Source organism: Tupaia chinensis, unplaced genomic scaffold (assembly GCF_000334495.1).
Source record: "Tupaia chinensis unplaced genomic scaffold, TupChi_1.0 Scaffold000612_1, whole genome shotgun sequence".
Taxonomy (NCBI): Eukaryota; Metazoa; Chordata; class Mammalia; order Scandentia; family Tupaiidae; genus Tupaia; species Tupaia belangeri.
Window position 1 is genome coordinate 3,609,310 of NW_006160131.1, and position 18,980 is coordinate 3,628,289.

An 18,980-nucleotide genomic window follows, 5' to 3' on the forward strand; every position below is an offset into this window, starting at 1 on the left:
TTTTTTTTTGGAGAGATTTTCACTGTAGGGCGCGTGCGCTCGCCAGACAGAGAGAGACATAGAGACAGAAAGCGAGAAATCACCCCCCAGGGGGGATGGTCACGCCGCAATCCCTTCTCCTCCATTCTCCTCTCGGGATCTTGGGCACGCACGCACACGCGCCCGGCGTGAGTTTTAAGCCACCGGGTCCGGGACACGAACCGCAGTCGACTACGTGGGAATCCAGCGACATAGCCATTACGCTAACTGCTGGTTCCCCCTTCTTGCTTTTTCAATTGAAGTCCTTTGGTCTGAGAACACACCTGAGCCTGCAATAAGCTTCTGAAACCATAACTGTGATGCCGAGAAGGAAATCTTGCTGAGGCCTCCCGGACCCAGCCTTGCCGCCTGCTGCAACCCCTGCTCCTGCCAGGTCCTGCCAGCTGACTCCATGTGCTCCAGCTCCACAGAGGCCTGTGTGATCCAAGAATGAGCCAAACCAGAGCCCTCTTCAGAACCTTGCACACACACCCAGACCCAGGTGAACCCAGGTCTTCCCAGCACTGGCTGCTGGCTCAAATGTCACAAAGAGACCCTCCAGACCACCTTTCCTAAAGTGGCCTCTTCCACCTTCCCATCCCGACCAGCTCACCATCAAGCATGATGTACAGCACTTAGCACGATCTGAAATGGCTTTGTCCATCTGTCTCTTTCAACCTGTCCCTGTGGAGTGAGAGCTGGCAAAAGCCAGGCACAGTTTCAGTCTTGTTGCTGCGTCCCTGGAGCCTCCAATATGCCTGATGCCAGTAGGCCTCAAAAATACTGAGTTGTGGGAAAAGTCATACATATTTTTCTGTTTTTCTATGAAAAAATGTGTCATGACTTTCCCAACAGTTTATGAATAAAGCGATGTATGCATATTGGCACAAATGAGCAAAGAAGAGGAACCTCAGTTCTGGTCCCAGCTGTGTCACTAACTTGCTTGAGCTCTCTGAGTCTCATTCTTCTCAGTTATAAAATGACAGGGTTGCGCTAGATCGAGGTATTTCCAAGTGCAGTTTATGTTAACACCAAACGGTGCGAGCAGGAGGGTCAGCGCTCATGCTCGCATTGAAAACAAGGAGAAAACCACTCTGAGATCCAGGGGAAGTGGATGGAAGTCGCACGTTCTGGAGCCCAGGCAGTGGGTGGGAGACTGACAGATGTGCAGGCCAGAGAGAAATGAGTCAGCCAGGCTTATCAGAAGCCAGCAGATAAAGCTCCCAAACACTCAAGTGACAAACTGTCACCAGGAACCCAGGCAGACCATAGAGAGATATATGTGGTGGCTGAAATGTCCGTGTCTCTGTCTGCTTCTCACACACACATACACCACCCACCCCCTTCATTATCATCTAGGTTTACCAGATTATGAAATTGCAACAGATTTTTAAAATATTTAACGTTTTGATAGATCGCCTTCCCAATAATTTCATATATAATTGACTCCATGAGCAGCTTATAATGATACATATATTATGTATGTCTATGAATGCAATATAATACTGCAATAAACTAAAAAACTATAAGAAGGAAAAAAATCAAGATTAGGAAAAGATAGATTTGATAAGACCAAGAAGCAAGTTAGAACATAAGCAAATAAAAGATTACAGGCTTCTAGCCAAGTTAAGTTATATACTTGGCTTTGAGCTCCCTAGTGGCCACAATAAAAAGGAAAACGTGATGATACTTGAAATAGAAAAGAAATGCAATGCTACGTTATTGGCATCATATTTTTCTTTAAAGGTATAAAGTTTTCTCAGAAGAAAAACTGTCTTGGTCACCTACATTGGAAAGATGTGGTTTACATTTTTTTAAACATCGGATAATCAAATACACATAAACAAAAATTTTGAAGAATATACACCAAGCCGTGGTCCTAGTTCTCTAGGTAGTAGGATGAGAATGTTAGTGACTTCTTCTTAATGTGTATCTGAATATTCTAAATATTCTAGAATGCATGCATATTGAATTTAGAATCAGAAAAATTTGAGTTTTAAATTTTTGATTGCAGTAAAATGAACATAAAATTTACCATTTAAAAATACACAGTTCGGTGATATTACATATATTCGTAATGTTGTGCCCCCATTGTGACCATTTTCTGTAACTCTTCTCATCTTCTTCCACACCATTAAACCATAGCCCCTCTCTTCCTTTCCCCTCAGCTCCTGGGAACCACCATCCGACTTTCTGTCTCCATAATTTTGACTACTCACAGTGGATTTATACAGAGAGAGAATTAAGCAATGTCATGTTTCCAATGAAAAACAGCTAAATCAATTGTATTAGCAATCATGTTATGAAAGGGATAATATATTGTGATTAAGAAAGGGAGACATAAGGAAGGAAGACTGGGCTGCTTATGTCAGCAAAATGTGTTTGGATCTGGGGGGATAAATTCATTAATCCAATAATCGTGCATTTAAAAAGCGACTCTTCCTCTAGGTAGAAAAATGAATAAAAAGAACTGCAATTTCTGGGATCCAGTATGCGCCCAACACTCCACTAAACACGTGACCTAGTAAGCTCAGCCCTTTACCAGACCTGAGAGGTAGGCTTACCGTCCCATCAACTGATGCTTTAAGCTAGGTCCTGCGCTTGGTTGGGGAGCATACAGCTCTTAGCTGTTGTTTTCTGGCTCCAGATCCCTGACTCAGAGCATGACAGACCCCTTTCTTGGGCCACCATGGGATACATACTAAGGGTATGTGTGATGGTTCCAAGCCTGTTTTACGTCATGCCAAAGCCAAAAAGAAGAATCTTGTGGGAGATATCATCCCAGGATGAATGTGCAAGCACGGCCATATCTTTTACAGAGGGAGAATTGATCAACCCATGAAGATAAAGCAGATCTCTGTAACTTGGTGGCTTTTTAAAATCAAGATTTAAAAAAAAAAAAAAAAAAAAACCCAGTTGTATTTTCTGGCAAGAGTGAAGGACAATCTGACTGACAAGCCCTGGGCGCCAGACGGTTTTGGTAGGTTTCTATTTTTGTTGGTTTTCTCTGTATTGCACCGTAACACTGGCCTCAGTAGAAAACGCACACTTAAAATGAAAATACTGTTGTTGGGAGAAATCCACAGTACACTCTATGCCTGTGCTCATGCTGAAGCATAACCAAAGGTTCTGGAGTTGAAAGACTCAAGTTCAAGTTCTGATTGTGTCCTCACTAGACTCCTTCGGCAAATTACTTCGCCCTGGTCGTAATAGCACTGACCCTCCAGGATTATCGTGAGGGTGAAGTGAGATGCTGGCTGTTAAGTGTTTTTTCCCATGCCTGGCACACAGCGGGTGCTTTATAGATGAGAGTTCTAATTATTCACTAGCTTAGATGACAGCGTCCCTGAACCAGTCCAGCCGGCCAGGGTGATGCTGGACTCTGATTGGACAAGTCTGGGTCATGGATTTACATTCTGAAAAGATGTTCCTGACTGTACACAAACTAGGGATCGCACAAAGGCAGGGGTGTAAGTGGGGAAAACGGTGAGGAGATGACTGCAGGCATCTGGGTGGGCCATGCTGGTGTCTCGAAATAGGGTGGTCCTGGCGGTGCTTCTGCCAAGCTGCTAGAGAGGAATGAGTTCTCCCCAATTGTGCTGGTAGTTCTGTCCTTCAGCTCCATGGAGACAGGACAGGAAGGAGGAGAACACTAGAGGGCCAAAGGCTGAGTGACACCATCAGACGCTCTTTTCTATGCCAGATCAGGGCACCGAATGTTACCCTTCTTGGCATCTTGGGTTTCTAAGAAAATACAGCCCCATATATGGAGGATGTCTTGTCAAACTAGAAGCAGAGTCAAAGTCGTACTGCCAGTCATGCTCCTATGGGCCCCCAGTGTGTTTGGGGTGCTGGGAACTCTTATCCACAGCCTCTGCTACTCATCCTTGCTTGCAAGCAAGTCGCAGGGTTTCAAAACGGGAAGTAGCCTGTTTGGGTTTCAACTCTTCCTGACAGCTTCCCTTCCCACAGCCCCTCCTCCAGACAAAGCAAAGAGGCAGCTGTTTTGCAGAGATCGAGAGAACACCCTTCATGGAGCTCTGGGGCAGGAGGTAGGATGTACAATGGAGGAGACCCAAGGAGGGGACAACATGGCAGAGCTGTGTCAGAGCCTACCACCTCTGCACAGGGCACATTGGGATTGACGAAGCAACTCTCATATAAGGGGGGAAAGGACATGAAAGGCATTGAAACCCGGCCATGTCCCGGGCATAAGGTTATAGAATTTCATCTTGGAGATGCCTCTCAAGGACCTGAGAGGTGGGCATTTTGCATCTCATTTAATGGGCTGGGAGTTAGCACAGCTAGTATTTACATCTCTGCCTGACTCCAAATGTCTATACATTCGTCCTCAATCACCTGGTGGTTTTCACCTCCATAATACCCCATGACTCCAGCTGATTTCTTTCCCCCACTGAGTTAGGTAAACCAGAGGGAAGAGTAGTGAGAGACCACCAGCTTCCACTGCTAAGAGATAAGAAGAGTCTTTTAACTGTGTATACACATATGTACACACATATGCATGTACTTTGCATATTATTGAGGGGAATGAAAATGTTAGGGCTTATCACCATGGGCAGAGCTACCATTCATCATGCCGATTCCTCTCTTAAATTAAGACAGTCTAATTTCCTTGAAGTCAGGAAGCACCTCTATCAGCTTCATCTTGTTCGCACAAAGGATGGTGCCCCATCAGTATCTCACACATGGCAGGTGCCTCCTGCATATTGCTTTAAATGGAAATGAATTGCATTATTTGTTTTATCTGTGCCTCACAGTTCTTTGGAATTTAAAGGATTGCCTCATCAATGTTAAAGAGCTTTTCAAAAGGGAACATTTTCTTTAAACTCGAAGGGGTTGGTAAACATTAGCTTAAAGGAGCAGTAAGGCCATGATACCCAGGCAAACTGCAGGGGCACAGTTCTCAGAAGGGGGTTTTATGTCTAACTCCTGGACCACGGTGCTGTGTCCATGACACTCATCTGCCATCCAGCTGGAATTTGGCAAGAGCTTGACCAACACTCCAAGAGCTCTCCAGCTTAAACTAAGGCTTATCTTGCCAAAGTTCCAGTCATTAATCAATGTCTAGGCCCCACCAGGCTGAGAATAGACCACTTGCCTGTAGAGATGGTTAAGGAAGCTGTCCGTGGCTTCCGGGAGTAGCTAGTGAGGGTGGGAAAGACATAAATTCTCAGGGAGCAGTGGTGGCTGTGGTCTTGGTGGAATTAGAAAATGAGGAGCTATTGCCAATGGCTTCATCCAAAGCAGCGTATGATTTAAAAAAAAAAAAAAAAAAGCACATAATGAGGGCGATGTTACCTCCTCACTCATCCTGAGTTGGACTTGAAACAGTGATTCCTTGTGTTCTGTCTTTTCCATGGGACACGATGTGATTGTGACTGAAGTACATTGATGAACCCGAAATAACTTTGCCTCAATTTGCTGGATGCTCAAGAAGACTCTGGAGACCCTCTTTTGTTTTGAGTTAGCCATTTGGGAGCTTGGCGCCGATCCTTGTGAACCATTCAAACTGAGTGAACCAGAAAAATGTCAGGAACCACACAAGGACATACAGCACAGTTTAATTAGTTTAGAGAGAGGGTGGGTCCCCCCCTTCACCCTAAACATCACTCAAGCAAATTGTTTTTTTTATGGTCTTGTTAAAATAATTTCATGGTTGCAGTTTTGTTCTCATGCTAACTGAGCAGGACCGCGTGGGTTATTAAAAAGGGTAGTCAGCCTGGTGAAGGTGGGTGCATTCTCTTTGCTTTTAAAAAACATAGGAGTTTAATCACCTGGCTTGTGCAATGACATATTAAAGAACCCAATCTTGAATGTCAGCGCAAGGCTGAAGCACCTATTAATAATGGTTGCTAGCTAGGAAATTCTTCTGCTGACTTTCATCAGGAATTTTCCATAGTAACTGAGGCTGCCCACGGGTAGCTGGGCAGTGGGGATTTTCATTCCATTGTGCACATTTTTCTGTTCATCGTGGGATGGAGAACATTACTTACTGCCACGTGTGAGCAGAACTGTGCTCTCTGCAAGTAGAAACCTGGTCATTGCTCCTCCTTGGAACAATTCTCTAAAGAGACTGGAGAACTGTCTTCTTTCAAGGAACACAAGGCACCAGTTTCAAGATACTGGTCTGTTGAGTTTAATTCCAGGTCCCTAAGTCTTCCTGGTTCATGGTCTCGTGATATAAACCTTGCAGTCATGATGGGATGGACAGTCAGGGAAGACTTCCACCTTAGCAAGGTACCAGGCTCTGATTCCATGGACATCACTCCCTTTCCAAAGAAACTCCCATTGTTCCCCGTGGCCCATAGGATAGAAGGTGGACTTTGTAGCCTGATGTTCAAGGCTGTTCATAATCTGACCTCAAACCATTTCCTCACACTACGCAGGCACCCAAGTGACTCTTTGGACTTTCTTAAGAAAGGCTCTCCTCTTTGCCTTAGAACATCATTCTCCATACATGTTGGACAAAATCCTTTTCATTTTCAAAGGTAAAGTTGCCGTGGAGCCTTCCTCACAGACTGCGTAGGGGGCCAGGTGCTGATTCAGTGGTAAAACACAACACCCTGTGAGGATGACCCATGTGGGAAGATGCCAGGTTTCCAGGGAAGACCTCCGAACAGAGCAGTCACAGTTGTGCTCATGGTCCAGGGCTGGCTGGGGGTGGATCATGGTGGGAGTGCTATCTTGTCTCCACTTCTTTCTCTCTCTCTCTCTAATGAAAGAAAGAAAATTTTAAAAAGACTTAAAAAAAAAAAAAACATGCAATGAGGACATTGAGGCTGCCTCTACAGACCTTTGCCTAGCTACCCTGTCTGAAGTATTTAAAGAAGGTGTATGAGTTTGAGTGTGTTCATGTAGTAGAAAGCCACCTGTTAGGAAATTTCTTCTTCAGAGAAGATGGCAACTCCCCAGAGCTTTGCTGCCCCTGGGAACAGCCTCACTTGGGACTATATTAGGAATGCATGGCATCAGGCCCCACCCCAGAGCTACTGAATCAGAACCTGCAGTGGAACCAGAGCGCCAAGTGAATCGTTTGTCCACTAGAAGTTTGAGAAGCACTGGACTGGAGAGCCCAAACACTGTGAGGATTATCTTTAATTCTTCCTTGATAGACGGCTGCATAGCCAAAGCAGCATGGAATACTTTCCTTTTTTTTTTTTTTTTTTCTAAGATGGCTAATGCTTTTGTGTGCTCTCTGGGAAAAGAGAGAAAGAGAAATTACCCCCTGGGGGATGGCCATGCTGCAGTCTCTGTTCCATTCTCCTCTCGGGACTTTGGGCATGCTTGCTCACACTCTGGCAGGGTTTTCAAGCCACTGGGTCCAGGACTCAAACTACACCATTGGACATGTGGGATCCAACTGCCTTACTGCCACACCACCTGGCTGGCCTTGGAATGTTTTTAGTATCTCTCTCTCTCTCTCTCTCTCACACACACACACACACACGTAGGCCCTATCTTTTTCCACCTAGTATCGCTGAGGCACTAATGGAACCTTGTCTGGAACTGCAAGCCCAGGATGTCCCCTCATGGCTGCTTTCTGCTGCATGGCCTCTTTTCAGAAGTCTGGCCTAAGCTTCTTTAGAGCACGCTGTTGGCTTCTAAATGGGAGAAAACGAGTTCTCAGTTCCTGAAAGCCTGAGCTGGGAAGCCCCAGAATGTCACTTTGCCACATTCTATTGGACACGCCATATCTAAAGGCCAGCTCTGATTCAAGTGGAAGGAAGATAGAGTTCACTGCTTAATGGGAGAAGCAGCAACTAACTTGTAGCCCACTGTATTTAGTTTACGGTAGACAACAAATGAAGGGATCTAATGAGGAATACCTGAATTCCACTCAGCTGTCAGCTGGTCAGATTAGCGATCTCTGTGGTAGCCATCTGTTGCTGCTTCTGCTTGACCTCCATGGCTGGTGTTTTGTGGGGGACTTCAGCTTTGCTCAACTTCCCTGCTGTCTCTCTGATCTCATTAGAGGGGAGGGTGGGAGATACAGGTGTCTTCCTGTTTCAACTATGTTGCTGCCAAAGATGGAAGAGGCTTGGGAGGCTTGTTCTGTGGGTATAAAACAGCACTTCACAGAGTTCCGTAGCGCTCAGAAGCTGAGGTAGTGAAGGTCTCTAATTAGCCCAATAAAACACTGATGGATCTCTTTACCCTTGATCATCAGGCAGATGGTTAAAAAAAAAAAAAAAAAGCTTGGGGAAATGAATGAAAAATAAAATGACTGCAAGATAGTTATTGTAATAATATTGTAGTTTTTATTAGTTTAATAACAAATCACTTTCATAGCCATACTTGGATACAGTCTACAGAGTCCTTTTTCAGGGACATTATCTAATCCTTTGCGATCACCCATCAGGTGGGACTATTCCTCGATCCTACAGACGAGGAAACTGAGTCTCTAAGAGTGAAAATTCCCCGTGGTTAAGATAACAAAATAGCTACTGGAATTCAAATCCAGAACTCCTAGGCACAAAACTTTTTCATGATTCTACTTCAGGAAATTTCTTCCAGGAAAGAATTTCACTGAACATGCTTCAATCAGCCTAACAGGAAAACCGCAGTTAATTGAGATATACGCGACTTAGAGTGTGTCCTCCAGCCAGCGGCATCGACTTCATGTGAGAGATTCTTAGACATGCTAAACCTCGGACCCCAAACTACACCTCCTGAACCTGTACGTGCATTTTAAGGTCAAGGCAGCATGTATGTACCAAAGGGTTGAAGAAGTCCTGATGGAAAGCCATGCTTTGGAGTCAGACTGGCTGGGCTTAAATCCTGCCTTTGTCACTTCCTAGTTGTATGACTTGAGCAAATTGTTTTGTAAACTTCAGTCTCCTTTCTATAAAATAATAATCTTAAGCACCTGCTTTCCAAGGTTATTGTAACTATTTCACAGGTTTATTCACATAAAGCGTTTAGCAAATCACTGGCTTATAGTAAGTGCTCAGTAAATGTGAGCTACTTTTATTATCATTGAAAACACCATTCTAATCAGCCAGCCAGATGGCCTATGAATTCCCTTTGTGAAAAGCAAAATTCTCTACACGCACGCGTGCATGCGCACGCACAGCAAAGAGCGAGCCGACGCCATTGCCCTTCAGTTGCTCTCAGAGCAGTGAGTACCGGAGGGCAGAAACAGAAAAGCAGACGACCAGACTTCTCCAACAGCAATCTCCCCATGGAGCCCACACTGTCACTGGCTAGATGGGCTGTTTGATGAGGTGTCACAAGAAAGAGGAACAGTTCTGGAGCTTGTTAACTAACTGATGAGTCAGGGGCGACAGCGACTGAAGCGTGAAGGTGGGAATACACAAACAAGCTGAGCACGGCCAGGCCTGCCAGGGCACCCTCCCCCTCTTTGGTCCCATGAGAGCACAGAGATGTCTGCACTGGGTTGATGTGGAGGGTCTCAGGGAGGACTCGGGTCCTTCCTGGGGCAACAGGAGGCAAGGGGCTGAGGGAATGACCAAGCCAGGCTCTGTGGGAAAATGCTGGGCTCTAAGTGTGTAGGGGCAAGGGAATGGATTCCCAGTTTGGGGGAAGGAGAGGAATGACAGGACAGATGCCAGGAGTCAGGAGTACACTGGCGAGGGCCCGTCGAGATATTTACCGTAAGCCAGACTGACGTAGGGCCAGAGCGCCGGTCGTGTCCCAGGTCATGGTAACAACAATAACACCTGTGTCAAGTGCTTGTCTCGGCATTTCCTGCGCATTAACTCACTGCACCCTCGCAAGTGTATGGAATCACTACTATCCTCCTGGTGAGAACACCGAGGCAGAGAGATGTTAAACGTTTTGCCCAGCGTCACATAGCTTGCAGTCGGCAGAGTCACATAATTCAGTTCTCAGAACCAGTGCTCTGAACTATCAAACGCAATGGGCTATCAGCTGGTCTTCAATGTCCTTTTTTGGGGAAAACTGATGTGTGAGTGGGTCTGTTTGTCTTAAGGAACCTGAGGGAAAAGTGGGGATGTGGCCCTGTCTTTGAGAAAGTGCCCATCTGCTCTGATTTCCCTTTGTCTCAAGGTCTGTCCTCATGGGGAGACACGAAGGGCCCGTTCTGCACTGCACAGAGCCGGTTTCTGAGAACATGGATGGGCAAGGCACTGGATGGCCACAGAGAGCTCAGGGGCTCATCGCTACCTGTTGGAGACATAGAGAGGGCCAAACCACGGAGAGGCAAAGGGGGTGCTGTGGCCACCTGTCTTCTCAGCCAATGAAACCAAGATGGCAGTGGGTTGGCATCATCTCTCCTGTTGCTAATTTCCTCTGTGCCTTACATTTTTGTGAATTTCCCCCCAAAATTTGGCTTTAAGGTACCTCACCTACTTACCTTCTCCCATTTATCTCCATGCTTCTTCAAGACTCCTTTTTTATGTAGATCGCAGATCTGGTCCCAAATTAAGAAGAAGCTAGGGCCAGCCAGGTGGTGTGGTGGTTGAAGCAGTTGGATCCCACATGGCCAGCTGAGTGGTTTGGGTTCTAGACCCGGTGGTTTGAAAAACATACCGGGCATGTCCACTTGCTTGCCCCAGGACTCAAGAGGAGAACAGAGGAGAAGAGACTATGGTGTGGTCACTGCCCCCCCCCAGGGGGGGGCTTTCTCACTTTCTCTCTCTTTTTCTCTATCTCTGGGGAATTCACATGCCCTATGGAAAAATTTAAAAAAAAAAAATAAAAGAAGCAACTTTGACCAAATTTCATCCTTTCTAGTATGTGGTTAGAAATGTGCCATGACCAAGGCTTTTCCCATGAGCAAGGAGATTGTGAAGGTTGGGTAAGACTGGCTGAGAGGCTTAAGGTCTTACACAGCAGTGTAGAGAGACTTGGACTTGGCTTGGAAGATATCTCTATAAACCTCAGTTCAGGTACCTATTCTCAGTGGGATCTCAGCTGTGACTTCCCCTCTTTCAGTGTGAATGTCTCTTCCTTCTGTAAAATCCTTTACTTACCCCAATTGACTCAGGGGCCCTGCATGATCTAGGTAGGCCCTGATAACTTCTCCAGCCTCATTTGTCACATTTCTTCATAAATTAAGATTCTATGTGTACAAATAACAGATGAACAGCAGCTTAAGTCATAAGGACATCTATTGTTGCCTTACTGAGAAGTCTGAGAGTGTTCTAGGGCTGCTTCAGAAGTAGCTTGATGTTCGGATATTGGGTCCATGTGTTTCCTCCAGTTCTCATGGCCTTTCTCTTGTTATCACAGATGACCGCCAATGTCCCGGGCATTTCACCCATGCATGATAGTGATGAATTCTCTTCATGTGCTTCTTTGCTTTAATCCAGAGCACCCTAGAAGACTTCTTCTGACATATTTTTCAATAAGACTGTGTTGTGTAGCATCACTCTAGCTGCAAGGGAGGCTAATAACACGTGCATCTTCCTTTTCTTGTATGTTACAAGACTAATATGGATAGGGATGGTAAATAGCTGTTGGATGGCCAAGCAACATTAACAGCTTCATCCCTAACCAAAATTCTGTTCCTATAGCACACCAATCTGCTCAATGTTCCCCAAAAAGAGCATCTAATTTTAGGCTTCTGCGTAATTTCATATGCTAGTGCTCTCTGCCTAGAATGCTTTTCCTCCCCTTTATCTCCCAAACCCCTACTTACCTTCAAAGATTCAGCTCTAGGGTACCTTTCTTTACTACCACTCCCACTCTCAGGACTGGGTTAGATGGACCTCCTCTCTATGAACAGAAAGTGTCTTTATTAAGCTTTTACCTAGACTCTAGCACATAACCATATAAAAACAAGTACTCATTGAATGAATAAATGAAGTGTCACCACCTCACCGTTATTGTGAAGTTGAAAATGAGATTACAAATGAACAGTGATGTAATTGTTAAACTATAACTTCAGCTAGCAATTGTGTATTCACCATGTGCCAGACACTGTTCTAAACATCTTAACACCTAACTCATCTAATCCTAACAAAAACTCTGTGAAGTAGATCAATAGATTATTTTTTTTTAGAGGTTTTTGCTATAGGGCAAGTGCACTCGCCAGAGAGACAGAAAGCAAGAAATCACCCCCGAGGGAGGATGGTCACGCCGCAGTCCCTTCTTCTCTATTCTCCTCTTGGGATCTTGGGCACACGTGCACATGCGCCCGGCGTGAGTTTAAGCCTCCGGGTCTGGGACTCGAACCGTGGTTGACTATGTGGGAGTTCAGCAACATAGCCATTATGCCAACTGCTGGTCCCAATAGATGATCATAAACTAGACTTTATTAAAATAACAAACGATATTCAAATCTCAGCGATTTAAACACAGATTTATTTCTCATCTAGGTTCAATGTCCTTTGTGAGTTGAAGACACCTCTATTCATCATAATCACTCAGGAACTCAAGCTAACTGTCCTAAGGTTACAACATCCAAGACACCTGGCCTGCTTCTTTGGTCAACTTGGTAGTGGAAGAGAGCATGGGAGACCCACAGCAGCTCTCAATGCTTCTGCCTAGCAGTATGCACGTCACTTATACTTCATGGCTCAGGGAAAGTCCCATCATTATAGCCAAGTCAAGGCATTTTATGTCCCCACGTAATATATATCGAATGTTTGCACTCTACTACAGAAACAGAAATACTGGACAGTAAAAAAGCATGGAGAGCAACTGTGGATACCAGAGATGGCACAGAAAGAGGGTGAGAAATGGCATAGGGTGAAAAGGAGGGAATGGGGGGGGGATATAAGAAGCACATACAAAAGAGTATGTGTGACTAAAGGCATTTTTGGTGAGCTCTATGACATAAGTGCTCATTACTTTTACTTAGGAGCTGAAGAAACTGAGGCAGAGAATGGGGCCAAAGTATTGGGTTGTTGGAAAAGTCAAGATGCATTTTTCTATGTAAAAACACTTCATGACTGGGGCCAGCAGGTGGTGTGGTGGTTATGGGCACTGGATTCCCATATGGCTGACCATGGTTCGAGTCCCAGACTTGGTGGCTTGCTTTCTCACTTTACCTCTCTCTCTGTCTCCTCTGGTCAAATGGAAAAGATAAATAATAATAACAAATAAAATTAAATAAATCAATTAAAAAAAACCCACACATCATGACTTTTCTGATGACCTAATCATTTGCTCATGGTCACATAGCTGGTTAAGTGGTAATACAGGATTCAAACTTGGCTTTGGTAAATTAGGACACAGGTTATGAAATGTTTGCTGTAAATGGTCAGAGGGAATGTTTTAATCTTTGTAGACCATGTGGTCTCTCTGGCAGGTACTTAGTTCTATTGTAGAGCAGAAGCAGTCAGAGACAATATGTAAAAGAATGGGCGTGGTCGTATGCCAATAAAATTTTATTTATAAAAGTATAGGGTGGGCTAGATTTGACTGTTGGGCCATAGTTCGATGACTCTTAAGAGACTCCTTGTTCAGGATCACAAGGTTACCTTGAGCTCTGAAAATTGTGAAACGAGCAAAAATGTGAGTTATAGCCATTTTCTACTAAATATTTGCTATATTACCTCCCCAGATGGTGAGAGTTAAATGATTTCACAGACTTTAATGGGTCACTGAGCTTTCATCCAGCCAAGGTTAAGGGTAACCAGCTTCTCTTCAGAGCCTGGCTAATTATTACTGTACAAGTTTAAAGGGAATGACAGATAGCTAATTTTCTTACTAAAAATGACAACAGGCACCATACCAAGGACTAAGCAAGCCACTATTAAACCCCCATTAACTGTGTGGGGTCATTCCGATGGCACAGTCACCGATGGGACAATTGTTCTGCTGGTCTGTGCTAACCAGCAATTGAAATCACTGGGAGGCTCTGGGCACCAAAGCAGGTTTTTTTCTGGGCCACCTAACCCAGACCTTGTTTTTCCAGCTGACACTCTGCCTGTGTCAGCTAATTCCTACTTTGGAAAATGCATTCCAGGGCTAATAAAGACTTTAAAGTCACGCTATTTTCCCACCATGTTATTAAAACCCAAATGGCTCTGCTTATCCCCAACCTGACCAGGAGAGTCCCTGGCCAGCTTAGAAATTGCCCGAATGTCACTGAATCGGTTTCCAATTGGAAAGATAAGGCTTGTGGTTAATTTCATTCCATTACTACTTGGTTTCTAAATGATCCAGGTTCTACGATGACAAGGCAGTGACTTAGGGAAGATCAGAGAAGAACATGAAGACCACAGTTTTACTAGAACGGGCATATATTTGAAAAGCTGTAAGGCAGTATTCATCTTTGCCAATTACTCACTAGCTGTGGGAAGCTGGGCAGGCTAGTTCGCCTCACTGAGCCTCAATTTCCACATGTACACAATAGTGACAATGAGAGCAGTCTCTCCGTGTGGCTGTGAAGGTGGCCACATGTAGGTGTCACTCAGCCCCTCCCTGAAGGGCAGTGAATGTGGAGGATGGAAGGCCCTAGGTCTGGCCAACCCAGAAATAACTGAGAACTGGCTCTGGGAAACTAGCAGAATCAAATCCAGGCTGGGCCGTCCAATATAATTGAAAATTAATCAGGAGAAACATTGACTAGCCAGAACAATTAGAGTGAGCTAATGGAAACTGCCTACTCTGAGCCTTGTTCATTCTGGAATGGCAACCAGTGCTCCCCAAGCTGATCCACAGCTGCCTCAAGGGAGGAGGGCGACGTGGGGACAGAGAGAGAGTGAGCCTCAGTTTGGCCTGCCTGTCTATCTTTACCATCAGTTCTCACGGACACATTGCTGAGCTCACCAGAAGTGGCAGTGAGGCCAACCGAAGGTGCCGGGAAAGACCTGCAGGTATTTCCAGCAAAGCAGGGCATTGCAGTGCAGAGTAGAACGAAACCTTGCCCTGGGCCCCAGCTCTCCAGTAGCAGAGCTGCATCCAGAGGGCAGGACCAGAGAAACGTGGATGGGATTTCTAAGCTCAACTAGACCTCACGCCTCCGTGTTTCAGATAAGAAAACCGAGGCCCAGGGATGGATGGTTAGCGATTTGCCTAAGGTCGTCTAGACAGAAGGATTGTGGTTAGAGTCCTAGGAACTCAACTCAGGTCTCTTCCTGCTGTTTTCTCTACCTTTCCATCCCTTTGGAAATGGGCCAGACACTGGAGCTGGAAAGGCTGGGGCTATTTTTCTAACAGAGCAGGGACAGTGTAAGGTCAAGGAATCACATTTCCCACTATGATAATACCCACACTGGGGCAAGGGACCCTCCCGTTCCGTTCACTAAAGACTATATTCAAGTATCCCCACCCAGAGAGAAGGGTTAACTGTAGATCCAGAAGACTGAGCAAAAACACTCTTCTTGCCTGCTTTGCTTTGTGGAAATTTTTCTAATCCTAGCCTGCTATCTCCTGGCTGTGTGTCCTTGGGTAAGTTACTTACCTACTCTGAGTTTTGATTTCCTCACCTGCAAAACTGGGGTGGTGGTAGCACTGAGAATCTTGTAAGCTGGAAAGTGTTAGATAAATGGAATATTTTGACCAAGAGGATTTTATTTGTAAAGCAGATTGAGTCAGAGAATTTCTGGTCAGTAGCAGGTGTCTCCATTCCTTAAATAAGGGTAGAGAAAAAAAACACCAGGTCACCATTTTACAGAGCCTGGGCCCTCCTTCCTGTTTTAACAACCTCCCTGTAAACAGTCTGGGGGAGAGAAAGACTCCTCCACCAAAATCTGCAGTGAGTTGCATTCCGGGCAGGCTCACCAATCATTAGCCAAGCGATCTTGTTTATCCTGCCCCAGCCCGGAATTTGGCCTCTTACAAAATCCCAGCTACAAAAGAACAGGTTGGACCAAAACTATTTAGTGAGTGAAGGAAGGCTTCCAGGAGAATGACTGTGGGGGTGTTTGTTAAATAGACACCAGGCCGGGGCCCACCTGCCAGGCCCCAGCTGACCTTTTCACTGACATCGATTTGAGAGTTTGAGCTATGATCTGATCCCCAGAGGGGACATATCCAAGATTTGGATCATTGTCAATCCCCAGTCAAAAGTTTGGTCTTTTCTGTCCATGAAGGCAATGTTGACTTAAATTATTTGCCCTATGGAAGGATTAATATTTGTTGGGCACCTTCCAACTTCCTCAGAAGTTCTCTAGGAAAATTTTACAGAAGCAGAAGGTAGGCTTCCAATCCATGAGTCGCTGGCCCGAGGTCATAGAGCTGGGAAGGTGGAGGCCACAGGGGCAGCTGCTGTTTGTGTCTGCCGCCAGACTTTGCCTTCTCCTCTTCCTTGGGATGACAAGCCCAGCTGCCTGTCCACCTGGGCTGAGCACAAGACCCAGACTAATCCAGACAACAGACACACCCTCCTGGCAAAGCCAAAGTGGAGCATGTGACCAAGTAGAGTCAATCAGACATTGTTTTGAGCATTTGACATCCAAATGAGCAAAAGTTACATGGAATTACCTTCAGGAAATGTTCACAAGGTATATATGAAACATAAATGAATTTCATGTTTAGACATGGGTCTCATTCCTATGAAAATATTCAAAACTGGAACAATCTGAAATCTGAAATCCATTGTCCCAAGGGATGCTGAACCTGTAATAACATCACCACCTGCCCTTCACTGAGAGCTTTCTGTGAACTGTCACTTAGTGACCAAAAGCTGAGTGAGTGAGTGCCATAACTAAGTCCCACGTCACAGAAGTGTGGACTCTAGTGATCTGGACGTAGCTGTGGCAGTCAGTGCCAAAATAGGATTTGAACTGAGTTCTCTTGACTCTAGAGTCCATGGGTGCAACTGCTCAGCCATGCAACTTTCTTTTGTATGTTAGCTTTACTGAGTACTTGAAGACTCTAACTTTAAAATATGCTGTCCTAATCTACCATTCATTCTATATTGAGCTCCCGATCTATGTCAGCTTCCAAACTGGCACTGAAGTTACAAAGATAACTAAGATTTGGCCCTCACATGTGAGGAGCTCGTGAAATAGTTGACTCAGGCCGTGGGGAGGTTTGACTGACCAGGAACAGCCTGGATCAAGGTGAGCTGAGGGCAGCAGAATCCAGGTGCCCCTTGGCCTTTGATAGGTTACATCCCAAAAAACCCACTGTAAATTGAAAATGTTGTGAACTGAAAACATATTTAAAACAGGAGATTGAGGGGCAATTTAGAATTGCACTTGAGCTTCTCTGCTCCTCTGGGATAGATCAGCACTGTATCTATTAGGAATGTCTTTGGCTACAAGTAATGAAAAACATGACTCAGTAGTTTCCTTTCTTCTTTATTCCTCTCTCTCTCCCTCTTTCTCTCTCTCTCTCTCTCTTTTTTAAAGAGAGTTTTGCCTTAGGGGAAGCAAGAAAACCAGACACAGGGAAAGGGAAAGTGAGAAATCTCCCCTCCCCCAGGGGAGACAGTCACACTGCAATCCTTTCTTCATTTTCCTCCTGGGATCTTGGGCATGGACACACATGTGCCCAGTGTGAGTTTGAAGCCACTGGGTCTGGGACTCAAACCACCATTGGCCATGTCGGAGTCCAGTGACATAACTGCTATGACATCTGCTGGCTCCTATTCTCCCTATTTCTAACAAGACTTCCAGAATGGGCAACCGATAATCTTGGTTCAACAGTTTACTAATGCCAGGGCTAGTGACTCTGATTCCCTTGGCTTCTCCTCTCATGTTTGTCACTCAGAATCACATAGTGCCCATCATGTCTGTGCTTAAGGTAGAATGAACCGTGGGAGAAGGTGTATTTTTTCCCTGGTATGCAAAAGGTTTCTCCAAAGATCCCACCACAGACTTTCTCTTAAGCTCTGTTGGTCAAAACTGTGTCGCATGATTGCAGGGGATGCTGGGAAACTATTTGTCACCATCAGCTCAGACCCATAGTGATTTATCACTGAGGCTGACCTGGTGCTGTTGGCAAGAAGAAACGGGGACTGAACGCTAGATAGGAAATGAACAGTGTGTCCTATGATCATCACAGGATCTCCAGTATAGCTGTCTTCCTCCTATTGCCATCATGGCTAACACTTAGTGCAGGTCCCATAGTAAGTATTTACAGATATTTCGACACTAGGTCTCAGAATTACCCTAGGAAGTAAGTGCTCTTATTGCCCCACCTTAGAGATAAAGGAAGGAGGTTACAAAAGGTCAAGTGGCCTGCCAACTTCACGCAGCTCCTAGGTGGGAGAACTGGGATTTGGATCCAGACTGCACGTTTCCACAGCCCACATTATTTACTGCTTCAAGAAACTGTCCCCAGAGAGATGGAGCTTTCTGGGCCTGAACAACTCAGTGTCACAGCCTTGACCACCCATAGCCTCTCTAAGGCCTTTTGGAATTTTGGGAGGGCCATGCCTTCATGATTCCCATTGTCCCCATCTTCTCCGTGCTGGCCTGACACCTATTTCACATCCAGGTGGGCTGGAAACTGAGCCTCCTTGTTAGTTTCCACAAAATATCAACTGACAGCAAGCATTTACTTAGCCGTGTACTGTAACCGAACATCCTGGGGCCAACGAAGGATCACCTTCCACATAGCCTTCGGTTAGCTTGCTGACCTCAAGTTGTCTCTTCTGTGTCTTCCTTCCCAGAATTCTCCAGGAATTCCAAATTCTTCTCCTTCTGTGATGTAAAGCAGTTGGGCATCTTCTCTCCAATGTGGCTGGCATGAAGCAGCAGTGGGTGTCAGGCTAGGTGGAAGCTTGGCAGACGGTGAGTCCTCCATGTTCTCGCTGGTATGCATCCCACATGGGTGGCCTGGTCTAGTCCAGCGTCTGGACTGCTGCTTACTGAGGGTGACAGAGCTCAACTGGCCTGTGGCCGTCCATTGCCAAAGTCTGTGGTCCCAGTGTTTGCCTCTGGCTCTATAGTCTATCACAACAGCCTTTGTCAGACAGAGTCTCCGTATCCCTTGCTGGGGTCTCTGGGAACTTGCAGAAAACATACACACTGCATGCTGCCTCCTCCTGCGGAGGCTGGCCTGTCACGCCTGCACCAGCTGTCCGTGGCCTGTGCAACTCTACCCTGGAGCTGTGC

The 18,980-nt window shown here is 45.6% G+C and overlaps 2 long non-coding RNA genes across 8 annotated transcripts in view; one reads left to right on the forward strand and one right to left on the reverse strand.

The window, feature by feature from the left end:
* LOC102493597 (uncharacterized) overlaps positions 1-18,980 on the forward strand; it is an 83,568-nt gene that overhangs the window by 45,806 nt on the left and 18,782 nt on the right. For all 5 annotated transcript variants that reach the window (XR_003551128.1, XR_001371163.2, XR_336056.3 and 2 more), the window contains exon 3: positions 18,536-18,656. This is a non-coding gene — a long non-coding RNA (uncharacterized LOC102493597). The remainder of the gene's footprint in view (positions 1-18,535; positions 18,657-18,980) is intronic.
* LOC102493047 (uncharacterized) lies at positions 8,077-18,538 on the reverse strand. 3 transcript variants are annotated; one of them, XR_336054.2, is made up of 4 exons: positions 18,425-18,538; positions 15,402-15,543; positions 11,663-11,739; positions 8,077-8,091 (listed from the first exon to the last, which is right to left on the reverse strand). It is a non-coding gene; the product is annotated as an uncharacterized LOC102493047 (long non-coding RNA). The 3 variants fall into 3 exon arrangements; XR_001371162.2 differs by lacking the exons at positions 8,077-8,091; positions 11,663-11,739 and adding an exon at positions 13,336-13,456 and having other exon boundaries at positions 15,377-15,543; positions 18,425-18,536; XR_336053.1 differs by lacking the exons at positions 8,077-8,091; positions 11,663-11,739 and adding an exon at positions 13,336-13,456 and having other exon boundaries at positions 18,425-18,532.